The following is a 12,253-nucleotide window of genomic DNA, read 5'->3' as shown; positions in this document are numbered from 1 at the left end:
TTGCCTTTGTACATGCACACACACACACACACATACCCCATTTTAACCATTTTAAAGTGTACAGCTCAGTGTTGTGTAATCATCGCCAGCATCTATCTTCAGAATGCTATTTTCATTTATTTTTTGTTAGACACAGCACCTCGTTCTGTCACCCAAGTTGGAGTGCAGTGGCCTGATCATAGCTCATTGTAACTTTGAAGCCCTGAGCTCAAGTGATCCTCTTGCCTCAGACTCCTAAGTAGCTAGAACTACGGACATACGCCATTATGCCCAACTAATTTTTGAATTATCTGTAGAGATGAAGTCTTGCTATGTTGCCCAGGCTGGTCTCAAACTCCTGGCCCCCAGCGATCCTCTGACCTCAGCTTCTCAAAGTGCTAGGATTACATGTATGAGCCATCATGCTCACCCCAGGATTCTATTTTCTTTTGAGCATCAATGTTTAAAACTATAATCCAAAGGAATTATTCTGGATCTTAGTATAAGACTGGGAGTTACTGGATCCAAGTACAAGAATAGGAGAGTTTTCCAGGGGTAGGTCTGGTTTGGGCGCGATTGAAGTTTGAGTCCAGCTGGTGGAGGCCTGTGTCAAGCAGAAGGAGGAGGCAGATGTATGGCTCAACATAGACAAGTCTCTATTCAGAAGACAAACAGGCTACGTTAAGTCTGAGGGACACAGCACACTATGATGGGAAAATAAATGGTGAAGTCAGTGGCAAAACTCCCGAGGGGTGATAGAATCAGCGTACAAGGTACAGCAGGAGTGGGAAGTTCTTCAGGTAGACCTTCAGTGGGTTAATGTCCAGGAGTCGTTCTGATCTGCATTCTTTATATAGCTGCAAGACAAAAGTATCTTTTAAGATGTCATTTCCTAATCTGGTTTATCCACTCTTTTGTCTCCCATTTCCCCATGTTTACGAGGGAAAGAATAAACTCCTTTTCCAGCAGTCATGATGCTATATTTCACCATATACAAGGTATTTTGAAACAGCATTTTGAGTAGGAAGAATTGCTACCTAAATTCTGCTAGTGAAGACAATATCCTTTCTTCCTTCTCTCCCCTAGTCCATTAAACTTATTCTTTGCTTCTGTTAATATGCATTGGAGTTTTGTGGCTGCTATTGTTTGGTAACTGGAAACAGAGAGAAGAGTTTCGGTGAGGGCTTTCCCTGAGGAGTTTGAAGGGAATGGTGCAGTATTCATTTCCCGACTTTTTCCATGGAGTTCTTCTTTGTGAAAGGGGATAACCATAAGCTTGCAAAACTGTGACACCATGAGCTCAGGAGCTCCGTGATAAAATGTGGCCCAGAATTATGGAGAAAGTTATTTTCTCAGCTTCTTCATAGATGCTAGTATTACTTTAATATGCCAAAGATGGACAGCTTCACGACTTTCTTCATGGGCATTACTGTTCACATCATGGGCAGAAGCGACATTGTTCTAAGTGGCTTCATGGCCAGCAGACATCACAGTTTGGAACCAAAGCAAGAGAAGAGTGGAGTGGGTACCATACGATGACAGTACCCGACAGTCTGATTCGTGGACACAAGTAATGCATCCCTCTAGAGATTTCTGCAAGTAACCTATGGACACTTTGAGGAAGGGCTTAGAAACCTACTATCACAGGGTGGAGGCTTTAGGCTAAGTGACCTTTGGGTTACCTTGTATTACTCCGAAGTATTAGGTTGTTTATTCCTAAATTTTCTCTGCCAAGTGGCAAATAAACTAATTATCTAAAATATGGAACTGGCCAGGCACAGTGGCTTAATCCTGTAATCCCAGCACTTTGGGAGGCTGAGACGGGTGGATCACTTGAGGTCAGGAGTTCAAGACTGGCCTGACCAACATGGTGAAACCCCATCTCTACTAAAAGTACAAAATATCAGCTGGACGTGGTAGCGCATACCTGTAGTCCCAGCTACTCGGGAGGCTGAGGCAGGAGAATCACTTGAACCTAGGAGGTGGAGGTTGCAGTGAGCTGAGATCATACCACTGCACTCCAGCATGGGTGACACAGCAAGACTCTCTCTCAAAAACAAACAAATAAATAAAATAATAAAATAAAATATGAAACTTACTACCTATAGGGGTCAATATCTCAACAAAGGCACTAAGATTCCACTTGGAAGTATCTTGTAAATATTTATTTGCAGGCCAAACATATGGCGTTATATCATCTTAAAGTGGCAAAGATGCTGGAAGATTTCAATTCCATGCAGGATGCACAAAAGTTAATTCATTCACCTGATAAATATACTCTGAAATTCAATTATAAACCAAGCTCTAGAGGTAAAAGTATGAAGCAGCATCTGTTCTTTAGACTCAAAGACACAAATTTGAGGACGATCCGTGTAAAATATGAGCTACGTGTAAGGCCAGAAGAGTGCTGGTGTGGAGAAAGCATCAGCATTGGAAGAACAGAAAGAGGAGGAGGAGTCCTCATGAGGGACACAAGAGCGTTGGTGAAGAGTGTTCTCTACCTCCCAGAGTCCCTCTGCACGTCATCTTCCCAGCAGGGCACGTGGGACATCTGGAGATCTTCTATGCCAAGTGGAGGGATTTAGGGGGGACACAGCCCATATCAGAGCTTCCCTGTACCTAAACGTGGCATTTTTTCTTTTGTTTTCTTGACTGTGGTCACTCCATGTTACCAAGACCATTGTAAGGAACAGCCTTATTTCAGAGTCCCGGTTGAAAAGGATTACACAATTCTGTCAGTTCCAGGATTCCCAGATCTTTCCAGGAGATCTCCATGCTGCTTCTTCACCTTCTACCCCAACTTCAGTAAGGTTTTCAAACCGCAGTCACCTCTCAATGTCCTGTTGTTCCTATGCCTCTCGCATCAAGTTACAGTCCTCCAGCCCAGCCAGAGTTTCTGTTTTGCTTTGTTTTGTTTTGCTTTGCCTTGTTGCCCTCTGGTTTGACAGGAAACCGCCATACATCACAGCTCATCATTCATCCTCCCCACTCTATGGTTATCACTGTAAACTATGCTCTAGTTTTCTATTCTGTTTCCTTAGAACCCACAAATCCTCTCCTCTCTCAACAAAGCCTGGATCTTGCACATGAAAATCTTGGCTTTCTCATCTATTTTCCCTGAAATGAATTTCAGAAGCCTGTTTTGGAAGTCAGAAGCTCAACACTGACTCCTTTGTTTTTGGCTGGCTACTACTGCCTTCCCCCTGAAGTAAGGGGTGCCCTTGGCTTCTATGGGTGGCAGGAGGAATGACCAGAAAGGAAAAATACATCCAATAATATTTTAAAATATTTTCCCATGATAGAAGAACATCAGATAGCTGCTGAAATCCTGAATTTGTAGCAGTGCTAATCTCACAGTTGCATGATTTTCTCTAGCAACACTCAGAAGACTGGGTTTAAGCCTGGACTGATCTGGGGTGGGGGGTTTAAAGGCAAATGCTTTGAAAAGACAACGGACAGGCCAGGTGCAGTGGCTCACACCTATAATCCAGCACTTTGGAAGGCCGAGGCGGGCAGATAACTTGAGGTCAGGAGTTTAAGACCAGCCTGGCCAACGTGAGGAAACTCCAATCTCTACCAAATATACAAAAAAAAACAAATTAGTTGGGCATCGTGGCAGGCACCTGTAGATCCAGCTACTTGGGAGGCCAAGGAGGGAGAATTGCTCGAACCTAGGAGGCGGAGGTTGCAGCAAGCTAATATCGTGACACTGCACTCCAGCCTGGGCGACAGACAGAGACTCAAAAAAAAAAAAAAAAAAAAAAGACAAACCAGTTGAAGCTATTGACAAGAGAGTGATTACTAGATAATGGAAAAAGTAAAGTTGAAAGCAGGCTGGAGGGTCAAGAGGCTAGCATTTTTGGTACTGGAATGTGTAACGTTCCTAAATTTATGAGTTCAGAGATGAAACATTTTATGGAAATTCAACTCAGGTAGGGTCACATTCAAACATGCAGAAAAGCATCTTGCTGCTCTCTAAACTATGTTATTTTATGGATACTAGCAGTCACCTAAAACTTAGTGCATTCTTTCTTTTGCATCCCAGTTAGGATGCCACTGTACACTACCTTGGGTGGTTGCTGCCAGCATGAAAGGACGGTACCAAAGGCTTCCATCCCCTGTCTTCTTACCACTCCCCAACACAGTCCCCGATCCTCACCTTGTGGAGGGCTCGGTACACCACACCCAGGGAAGAGCACAATGTTGGTACCACTGGTGTCAGCTCAGCTTTGGCCAGTCTTAAATACCATGTCTTCACTGCTTAGCTTATGGAAAACAACTAGAAGATACAAATAATAATGGATACTTATAGAGCATTTTGGAATTTACAAAATCATTTTATTTATTTTTTTAACCCCCATGTTGTTTATTATATCTATTTTACAGATGAGGAAATGGAGGCTCAGTGAGGCTAAACGCAAGTTCACAAAACTAATCCATCCTCTTCATCCCTCACACCTGGCCCAGGTACCATCTCCTTGCCTGACATGGCTCCCCATCCTCTTAACTGTACTCCAGGTTCATCCTGCCCGAGCTGCCTCCTGACCTGTACCTACCCCCTACACACCTCTTTGCGTTGGACTTACGGCTCTCTATGGTAACATCACAACTCACCTGTCTGTGCACTATCCAGGCCCAATGCCTAGCACAGAGCATGGCTCCTGCCAAGCCCTCTCGAGTGGTTTCTTCAGTGAAGACGTGGGCAACCTCGAAAAGAACACAGAAGGTCAAGAGCATCTGGGAATAAACCATGGCTTTCCCTAGTCCATTTGCTGACAACTCTCAAGCTATCAGGGGTTTCCAGTCTGCATGCTCACAAATTGATCTGTGAAAAGAGAAGGCCTCAGGGCTTGGATTGACGGGCCGAGTACACTGCAGGTTATACTACAGGGGAGACTGGCATTTACGAAATGGAAGTTTCATAGGCAGATAATCTCTCCTGGACCTTTGGGCTTGAGGGAAAAAAGGGCAGGAAGGAGAATAGAATTTTTACAGCCTTGTATATAAAGATCTTCTTGTAAAACCAAACTTCAAAGGGATAGAGAATATCGTTCCTTTCCAATGAGTCTCATTAATTATCACAGCATCTCTGCAAGGGAAGCACACTGGATGGACTATTTCTCAAATGAAGAAACTGAGTGTGAAAAGGTTTGATTATTAGCAGACTAGAAAAATATAACATGGTACTTCCAGGCTCCTCTTCTAGTGTGCCAGCAACCTCCACCAGGCCATTTAGACATTCGTTAAAGAAACATTTATGGAGACCCTGCTTTATGCCAGGCACTGTGCAGGGAGCCAAGAAATGTGGTCCCTGGCTTGGAGGGTTCCACATGTCACTTGGTCACCAGGGAAGTTTGCAGAGTCTAAACAGGCAAACAAATACCTGTGACACAGGGTGCTAAGTAGAAGGATAGAAGAATGGAGAAATAGCAAAGAAGTCACAGAAAGGAAAGTGATGATTATTTTTGCCTGGGAAGATTAAAAAAGACATTAACTGAAATCTTTAGTTCATCACAAGATTCTGACAGCCGGCATTAGCAAAGTTCTGAATTAACACTTTGAACGAATTTGTTAAATGAGGTAAGCCTTCCCTCTACATTACTGTGTTTTCACAGTCTTACAGAATTTGTTATCCACATCCCTAACCTCCACCAGCAATTCAAATGTACTGTGTCGACAGTTGTCTTAATCCCCAACATTTACTCATTGCTTACCATGTACAATGCTAATGTTGTTCCATGAACTATCCCATTTAATTCTCACAACAAATCTATAAGTAAAAAATGTTTGTGTCTCCATTGTACAGATGAAGGAGGTTAAAGGTAACTTGCCCAAGCATTCATACTGAGAAAAATCAGATTTCAGATCTCTGGTATTTTAGGAAGAGCAGCCCTTGCTCGAATTAACGAGGGTAATTATTTGTTTTGGTTACACATCTATTGAGTTACACAAATTAGCATTCATTTCTGGAGCTAAAAATTAATAGTATTTATTTAAATACAGTTAATATTCACCTTTCATGTAAATTTTTCCTGTTTTTCTCTTTGTAATACCCAAACTGCCACTCCTCTAAAAAACACTCTTAATAGAAATGTAAATAAAATCACTAATTGTATGTCATATTATGAGCTACATAGTTGAGCTGATGGACAATAGTTCCCCAAGTTCAAAATACCTTTCATCTACGCATTAATGGTGACTTATAAAGAGGCAGCTTGGGTTTTTTTAAGCTTCAGCTCAAAATATCCTTGACTGGGTGTGTTAAACCAAAGCACCTAATTAGAGATGACTTAAAGTAATACCTTCCTTTGTCACTTAATATCTTCTAACCACGAAAATCCTGAGGTTTTTACCTGTACCACAGAAACCTCACTTCCAAAGACATGATAATCACTGTAGGCTTTTAGCCTCCTGAACTCAGACAACGTGGAACGCCAGGACTCATCTTCACTGTTTCTATAATGGAAAATTTCTGATTACCGCAATCTTCCAGCAGAGTTAAGTAGAATCCCACAACAAATATCCATTTAGAGAAAAGTGACTCACCAAAGAATTAATTACTCAGGGCATCGGTGTAGATGGCATTTAAATGCTCAGTTTTTAGCCTCACATTACCTGGGTTTGAATCCCATTGCCTCTACTAAGTATGTGACGTTGGGCTAGTTTTTCAAATTGCTAAATTGAATTTGCCTCATTAGTAAAATATAGATGATAACTGGTGGAGACCGAAAGTTGCCCAGAGACCTAACGGGTTTAGTTAAGATTTTAAAGAAGCCTGAATGTCCATAAATAAATGACCAGTGTCAGCACTGAAATCCTTTCTCTCACAGTAGTGGAATAATGGCTGAGTACATGCCTGCTCTACCAGACTGTATTTCCTTGTCTCTCTTATATCCAGGTGTAGCCATGACTGAATTATGTCTGAGGGAATAGGAATGGGAATTAGGTCAGGACACAGGGGTCCTGGAGGTGCACTCCTCACGCTCTCTTTCCGCTTTCTCCTGCCTATAGATGGTAATAATTGCAACAATTATGGAAGCCACATGCTGAGGAACCACCCCAGCTTCCTGGGTCCCTGGATGGAACAGAGGCATATATTTACTAGACTTATAAGAAAAGCAGACTTCTATCCTGTTCCAGTCATTACATTTTGGTGTATTTACATAATAATAGTACCTAAATAATAAAATACTTGTAAGGGTTGAGAAAGGGAATGCATGAGCTCTTAGCATAGTGTCTGGCACTTCATATAGCTAAGCATCAGCTATTCATGTGAGATAGTGTAGAGGGTAACAGGGGAGCTTTGCACCTAGAATCTGTGTTCAAATTCTGGCTATTTCCTAAAAACCTGTTTAAACTGACAGATGTTTTGTTGTAGGGAAAGAAAGAAACAAGAAGTTTCCTTCTTATTCAGGATCTGGCTGAGAAAACTTGTGGGCAGAGCTAGGGATTCTTTGCATTATCATCCTGATGTTAGTTCATTTCTGCAGTGAAACCAGCTACTGCAGAGTTCAAAGTGCTGTGACTCAGAAGCCCTCAGCTGACCCAGAAAACCTTCAGCCAGATTATAGAAGACACAAGGTCAAATAGATAAGAATCTAAAAGCCAAACAGAAGCCTCTAATTAATGCCAACAATCTGCCCTTTATAGCTCCAGTTTGGTCACTAGTTGACTGTTAAATTAACTGTAGTTCATTTCCTGGTACAGTCAACTTACAATTAGACATAATAATGAAGGGAAGTAATGGCACTCATGATTCAAAATAGCAAGTAATACAAAAATAATTTTATTTGGCTTTGGAATTGTGGGCATGTAGCATGTACACGTATATTTATTCTTTATCATATATACAGGGAAATGCCCCCTCCCAAAAGAATTGAAAACAATTGTTTATCTCTCTTTTTCTGTTGCTAATTTCCTATTCCTGTGATTAATTTTACACAAGACTAAAATAAAATTATTTGCTTTATTACTAGTGTAATTATGTGAAATCATTTCTGGACTGGTATTTTATTAAAAGACATTCAAGCATCTTTTAAATCTTAACTTGACTCATCAGGTTTCTTGAAAACGTGAACTGTATTTCCTCCAGCACAATCACAAGCTCCGTTCCGGTTGGGGCTGAAAGATCGTGTCCAGGATGCTGTTGTCCAGCTACATCTCTCTACCCACTCCCTTCTGTGTATGTGCCCTGTTATAAAAGGAGAGTCAATGTAGAGACCTGAAATTCTTTAATGAACCATTTTCAGTTTGGTTGTTTCATTTCTAAGGAGCTTCACTTTTAGTGGGGCTCTTCAGGAAGAAGGGTATTTAAAGACTACAGGAGACGATTTGTTTCCTAACCTTTTGACCCAAGTCGAGGGTCTGGTTTTCTCCAGGAACATTCTATTATCAACAGCAGGATATATAAGACTACAAAAGGGTACAGAGGGGATAATTAACATTGGGAGGAAAAAAGTAACCTGTACTCCATAACTACTGATAAGAAAGCAGCAGCATTACCTCCTAAATCAGTTCCTGGAAACCCAAAGAAAGTTGGGTGAGTAAACATCATTTAATGTATTTTCTTCCCTTTAAATGTTTCCCTTAAATTCTCATATTCTGCTGGTGTTAAAAGCAATTTGGTGATATCTAATAACGGTGAAGACGTATGTCCCTAAGGACCAGTAATTCTCCTCACATATATTTATACCGAATTATCTCTAAGGGAATAGGATCTGAGCCAAACAGTATAAATGTAGACAAGCACTTACCTATACACAGAAGAACACATGCAGGTATGTGTTTACTGGGGTATTATTTAAGTAGAAAAAAGTAGAAACAGTCTAAATGTCTACCAATGAGATAATGGAAAAATTAATTCATGAAATGGACATTTAAACTGCAGTACAAATCTATGTCTCTTTATTTATAAAAATGTATAAATATGACTAAATATCAAAACATAATATTAAGAGAAAAAGCCAGTGGTGGACTTAAATGTTAAATATAAAAACCAAATTGTATAAAACAAAACTTAGTGTTGTTTATGAACATTGACAGCTATTATCATAGCTATACAATATATGAATTTCATAAAAACATGTTGAGGATTGTTCAAACTCACCTTCAGGACAGTAATCATCTTGGGACAGAAGGGGGAAGGTAAGAAGAAGAACGGGCTCAAGGAGAGGCACGGAGTAACTCAACAAAATTGTGAGTGGTTTCTTTCCTACCATCTGAATAAACCCTGCAAAACATTAACATTTGTCAAAGTTCCATGAAGCATCTATGAGTGTTCATTGTATTATTTTCTAGATTTTGTTTATGCCTGAAATATAGGACTTTCCAAAAGAGTCTCTTGGCAGATGGATATGAATGTATGCCATTGCCTCATCTTTGCTTCTGGAATGTTGGCCATTGCTTTTTCAGACAGCGCAGCTCTGAGTGAGTCAGCCTGTGGTTCAGGTAAGGTCGCAAGCCATTCTTAACTGCTGATGGAGCTAGCAATGTTGCATTTGAAGGATTTATGGTCTAGACTTAGTGCTGAACATGCACTGCCTCCCATATTCCTCAAAACAATTTCAGGGAGAAAATACAATTATTATTCCCATTTTATAGATGAAGAAACCAAGTTGTTGAGAGTGATCTGGCCAAGGTTTTCTGGTGAGTGGAGAAGCCAAGAGTCAAATTGTGCCCTCTTAGACCCTAGCCACCACTTTATACTCCCTCCTTATGATTGGTGTCCATTGTCTTTACAAGTAATTATTGTCCAGAACTGTCAGGTTCAAAAGGTCACTTAAGTTCCCAATATAGAAGGTATGGGAATCACTGTGTAGCAACCCTCTGACACCGGCTGTGGCTCCATAAGGAACCTCACTGCTGCACACCTGCCTGGCGCAGCTGCCACTGCATGCTCGGGACAGCACCCCTGTGAACTTGAAAGTTGTCCTCCAATAAGACCTTGATGCGTGAGTCAGATGGACCGAGGCCTCTTGTCAGGATAGCTCCGGAGGCAGCTACGTTCATTCACAGTTTAGATCTATTCAGCAGCAGTCCTGAAACAGAGACGTCGTAAATCCCATCAAAATCTCCTCCATTATGTGACACACTTTGTTAGAAGAGAATAAGGGGTTCGGCTCTGTTGGACCAAATCAAGTTGGTCTATGTGGAGTATCACATTTTAGATTCAAATCCCTGTTAAACCCTCTGCTTAGGCTCGTGGTTAACAATATTTTTATATCTGTCTGCAGAGATGACAGGCAGCCCAGCTCTCGAGCAGGCCTAGAGGCCTCTGCACGGCTGCTTTTAGAGGCAGGCTCCATAGATGAAAGGCAGAAATCCCACCACCCCAGTGTCTCCTGATTAGCCCGGAGAAAAGCTGAATGACAAACATGTTTCCAATCTGCCTGGCCCATGCAGGGAAATGGGGCAATCTGGCCTGAAAAGGGATTTAGACTTTTGTTGTGTGCAAGGGAGGGGGGATGGAGAAAAAAGCTGATTTAAATCCATCCACAATGCTTTCCCACTTGGTGAACTCTTAGATAAGAAACAGCCTGGCTGTGGTTCAGACCCCCACCACAGCCGTGCGTCTTCCTTCTGCCTGCCTCGCCACTAGGTAATCGTGGCCCGCTCAGACAAAGTCGGATACTACAGAGATGACTGCAACTGGTCATTTCAGAGCACTCACCCTTTTGGCCAGAAGCCTATGCGTTTGTTGATTAATAAAATTGGCATAGAGCAAAATTCTCTATAGGATTTATAGGCTAAAATAAGCATCAGTAACAGGGTATACACTACCTAGTTAGCTATTTGGTTGCTTATGCTAATCACACTACAGTACACTAGTTTCACAGTGGTACAACATACTACATAAAATGATTGCAAGGCTTATGTGGCAAATACTGAGTTAAATATGTGATTTATTTATTGGAGACATTGCATTAAAACAGGATATTTTCATTTCTCTCTTACCGATAGAGAGAAGAGCCTCACAGATACTGAAATTATACACAGTTGATACAGAGCTTCTTTTAACCATATAAATCAATAAATCATTTGCCACATTTTATTGCATCATTGTATATTCAGGTGGGCAGGGTTTCGGATCAATTTTTTTTTTTTTTTTTTAACCTATAAGCCACATAGATGGCAACGCTGTACTCTGAAAACATTTATTCTGGCTTCAAACAAATCATCCTTTTCGTTTCTCAATGCATACACTTGGGTATCAAGCTGATGGAATAAAGGATAGGGTTGCAGGGAGTCTGTCCCCTCCAAGAGTCCCTTTCTTAGGGTGCGGATATGTAAAAAGCACCTGTAAGATGGCTGCCTGCCACATGGCCATGGCTGCCTGGGTACAGCTAAGGCGCCTTGCTCTGCCGGCATCAGCACAGGGCTTCTTCAAACACAATTATCAAGACAGTCCTCAGTGACCTCTTATTGCGGCTGTATTTGGGAAATAGCATTCAGATGCAGATTGGCTTAAATCCTATCAATCCATTCAACCATGTGTGTGAGTGTGCTTGTATGTGTGTGCACATGCGCGTTTATGAACACACATCACACATGTATTTGCACTTCTATAAGTTCTCCGTAGGGCATTTAAACCCCCCAACCTAAAATGTCCAAATGAGGAGAAATACTTATTTTCCCAGGCAACTTTGTCAATTGCTCCTGTGCTCTTCTTATAAATATTTCATAGCAAATATTTAACATGATTCTTTCCCCAATCGGATCAGCTTTGAAATGCTCCTCAAAGTGAATTCTCCCCTAACAATAGCTTGATGCAGAAGCACTTTTTTCTCTCTCTTACTGCTGCCATAGCAGCATGAATAGTTCTTATTTAATGGAAAAGAAAAGACACTTTCCACTAATTCAGTAGTCAGTGCAGGTGGGGGTGGTGACAGGCACAGCACATGCGTACCTTGGGCTTCCAATATGGAGGCACAGCCTACCTTGACCTCCCCTCCCCCAGCATGCCTGCGATTACTACCCAGCTGACATTAGAACTGTAATGGGAAGTGACAAGTTTATGTAAATGATCCACATACGGATTTTGCTCTTGTAAAACAGAGCAGTTACTCTGGGCTTTCTAATTATTTCATGCCTCGTGGTTCTCTGATGGCGCAGAGATGACTATACTTGAAAAGTACCTTGTGATTGACAGACTTCTGTCCCCCTGGAGCTCATTAGGGCTTAGGCTTTGGAAGATGGGAAATAACCCTACTAGGCACCAAAAAATAAAAAATAAAAAATAAAAAAAAAGAATTCTCCCCAGCACCAATGATTCTGT

At 41.4% G+C, this 12,253-nt stretch overlaps 1 long non-coding RNA gene across 1 annotated transcript; it reads right to left on the bottom strand.

Moving 5' to 3' along the window:
* Positions 1 to 404: 404 nt before the first annotated feature.
* LOC117086404 lies at positions 405 to 10,010 on the bottom strand. The gene is made up of 5 exons (XR_004438324.1): positions 9,849 to 10,010; positions 9,086 to 9,208; positions 4,594 to 4,686; positions 4,139 to 4,258; positions 405 to 836 (listed from the first exon to the last, which is right to left on the bottom strand). It is a non-coding gene; the product is annotated as an uncharacterized LOC117086404 (long non-coding RNA).
* Between the last annotated feature and the right edge of the window lie 2,243 nt (positions 10,011 to 12,253).

Source organism: Trachypithecus francoisi, unplaced genomic scaffold (genome assembly GCF_009764315.1).
Source record: "Trachypithecus francoisi isolate TF-2019V2 unplaced genomic scaffold, Tfra_2.0 Lachesis_group1, whole genome shotgun sequence".
Taxonomy (NCBI): domain Eukaryota; kingdom Metazoa; phylum Chordata; class Mammalia; order Primates; family Cercopithecidae; genus Trachypithecus; species Trachypithecus francoisi.
The sequence above is the reverse complement of the archived record's forward strand: the minus strand, read 5'-3'. Positions and strand labels throughout refer to the sequence as shown.